The sequence below is a fragment of the Galeopterus variegatus genome, unplaced genomic scaffold (genome assembly GCF_000696425.1).
Source record: "Galeopterus variegatus unplaced genomic scaffold, G_variegatus-3.0.2 Scaffold2271, whole genome shotgun sequence".
NCBI classification, from domain to species: Eukaryota; Metazoa; Chordata; class Mammalia; order Dermoptera; family Cynocephalidae; genus Galeopterus; species Galeopterus variegatus.
In genome coordinates this window covers 34,567-38,137 of record NW_007728382.1, presented here as the reverse complement: position 1 = coordinate 38,137, position 3,571 = coordinate 34,567, and positions in this window count along the sequence as shown.

Below are 3,571 nucleotides of genomic sequence, written 5' to 3'. Positions count from 1 at the left end.
CAAAATAGCACTAATTTATTCTGGCAAGATTCCAATCAATGCAAAAACTAGTGGGTAAAAGGCTATGAGAAAAAAAAAAATTAAAGAGTCTCAAAGTATCTCCCTACAAACTACTCATTAATTATAAAGGAAAAAAAACAATAAATTTGCAGCAGAGAAACCTGTTAGACACCACCTTAATTTAACCAAGCAAGCAAAGTTAACAACCAATAATGTGACAAATCAGTATTATGCTCCTGGTGATATGACACACTAAGAACACAGCATCACACCTGTGATGTTACTGCCAAAAAGGCACAACCTGAGCCTAATCATGAGCCAACACCAGAACAACCCAGACAGAGGGACTTTCTAAAAATAGCTGTTAAATACAAAATATCATGTTAAATCATGCCACAAGGACACACATCAGCCAAATCCAGAATGTTGGAAATTCCAAAGGACAAATGATTCGGTTTCTTTCGCAAGTAAATAGCATAAAATGCAGGGGATTATTTTAGAATAAAAGAGGTTTAAGAGATATAACTAACATAACATGTGGATCTTGCTTAGGATCTAATTTAAACAACCTAATTTAATTTTTTTTTTTAGGCAACCAGGGAAATTGGTATACAGACTGGTTATTAGATGATAATAAGGAATAATTGTTCATTTTGATAGGTGTGATACTAGCATTAAGTTCATGTAAAAAAAAANGATGATAATAAGGAATAATTGTTCATTTTGATAGGTGTGATACTAGCATTAAGTTCATGTAAAAAAAAAAACCCTTATATATTAGAGATGCATACTTTTGTGGAGGAAATTATGATAACAGTTATTCTAGAAAAAAATAAGTGAGAGGGGATAAATGAAATAAGACTGAGAAAAGATCACAGTTGTTGAAATGGGGGAAATTGTTCATGGGAATTTATTGCATTATTTTCTCTACTATTATGTATGTTTGGAAAATGCCATATATGAATATGAAAAAGAAAGAGGAAGAAGTAGAGAAGAATCAGAAAAAGGTCTTAAACCATAGCTGGTCAAGAGTTTAATTTACTTCATGGCATGGAAGAATTGGAATAAATATAAGAATAGAGTGTATAGAAGTTGTGGTGGATATATGTGTACATATCCTTAAGTATGTGGTCTGACTGTGTATAATTTTCATTTTATACTATTAGTCTAGAATCATGTTAAAGAACACACTTAGGTAATATCATGCAAAATCAACACCTGAATTCTATGAACCTGACAACTGTAGTACAGATCTTGGTGCTCAGAGTTGAGTAGATAAGGATAGAAAAATTAAATACATTCTGTTCTTATCTTGATATGCCTCACCTTACACAACCAACCAAATGTCTATTTTAGTTATTTTTTATTTTGCATTTCCATATAAACTTTAGGATTATATTGTCAATTTGCACCAAAACAAACAAACAAACAAACAAAAAATCCAAAAACACTTCTTTGGAATTTGATCGGGAATACATTGAAACTGTAAATCAATTTGGGGAAAATTAACATCTTTACAATATTGGTCTTCCACTCCATGTTCAGAGTATAGTCTCCCATTTACTTAAAGGTTATTTTTTCTCAGTACAATTTTATAGTTTGGTGTGTAAAATTTCAGATGTCTTTTGATGGATTTATTTCTAGACATTTGTTCTTATGCTACTTTAGACAGCATTTTTCATGGTTATTTTTATTTTGTATATAGAAATATAATTATAATTGATTTTTGTATATTTACCATGCATCCAAGTATATTTCTTTTTTTTTTTTTTTTTCCTTTTTGTCTTTTTTCGTGACCGGTAACGGGATCGCAACCCTCGGTGTCGCGCCCGCACCCCGCTTAACCAGTGAGTGGACCAGTCTCTATATGGGATCCGAACCCTCGGTGGGAGCGCCGCCACACTCCCAAGCGCCGCACTCTACTGAGTGTGCCACCAGGCCGGCCCACCAAGTATATTTCTTAACTCACTCTAATACATAATCTAGTCTCTTTATAATTTTATACATATGCAATTATATCATCTATAAAAAGAGAGTTTTATTTTTTCCTTTTCAATCCTTTCACTTGCTGTTTCTTCCTCCTGCCTGACTGGACTAGCAAGGACCTCCAGTAAAAATTTTCACTAGAAATGATAATAGTAGACATTCTGGTCTAATTCTTGATCTCAAAGAAAAAGCTTTCATTCAACATTCCACCACTAAGTATGACTTATGTAGGTTTTTATTATACACACTATTTTTTATCAGATTAAGTATAAAGTTTTTAAAGAGGTTTTGTTATAATGTATGTCGAATTTTACCAAAATGATGTTTCTGTACTGATCGATATGGTCATATAATTTTTTTCCATTATTAGTTAAGGTTATCAATTATACTGATTGACATTTCAAAAGATAAGTTGCATTCCTGGAATAAATGCAATTTGGTAATTATTTATTATCCTTTTTAGATTTAGGTAGATTCTTCTTGCTAATCTATTATATAAGATTTTTGCATTTGTGTTCATAAAAGATATTTTAAAAAATCTTTGTCATGATGTCTTTGTTGGCTTTTCCTTTCAAAGTATACATACTGCCCTCAAAACATCAGTCAGGGAGTGTTGCTACTTTTCTGTTCCCTGGAACAGTATGTATAAGATTGGTGCAATTCTCCTTAAAAGTTTGGTAGAATCCATTCCACCTGGTCCTGGACTATCCTTTATGAGAAGGGTATTTTTATGGACTCTCCTGTGAAAAGAATAGAAACCTTGAGAATCTTCCATTGTCCAAGGACCTCTAAGGTGTAGAACAGAGAGAGAGAGAGAGAGGGAGAGAGAGAGAGACAGAAAGACGTGGTGTAATATGCCATTTGCCATTTCAAAATGCCTGACATTTTCCTAAGACTCTGTCCTGGTTCTCACCTACCTCAACATATTTCCCCTGACCCAGGAGGCCTCCAGGGTGACTGCCTGGTCGCTTCCTCCTAAAGATGACTCAGACTCAGGATTTCAGAGGAGAAGGCTCTGGTGCTGGGCTGAGAACACTGAGGGGGAGGGAGAGGAGGGACTCTTGAGGTAGACAGAGGCTCTTTGTTTGCACTGTTTCTGTGTAAATTGGGCAACACTTGGAAACAACAAATATTGGTTCAGAGGCCCCCTGCCTTCCTGCCCACCCGCTTCTGGCCAGCTTTCCTAATTCCCCTGCACTGCACGTACACACAAGATCAGCTGTTTCTAGAAGAGGGCAAGCTTTGTGGGTGGAATTGAAGAGTTTTATTCCCTTTGTGGTAGAACATTTGGGTCATGCCCGGGTTGGTCAGGAACTGGACGCTCCCTTAACTGCTCTTTCAAGCTCTCTCAAGCCCTCTCAAATCTCCCTCTCTCTCTTGCCTCCTTTCCTCCCCTCCTCCTCCGAATAAATGAATAAATAAAGAGAAGATCAACATCAAGGATGGGGGTAAGGGAGGGTGGGGGGCTGGGTTGGACTGGCAGGGCTGGCTGGTTAGCTTGGTCGGTTAGAGCACAGCCTTATAACACCAAGGTTATGGGTATGGATCCTCACACTTGGCAGCCACAAAAAAAAAAAAAAAAAAA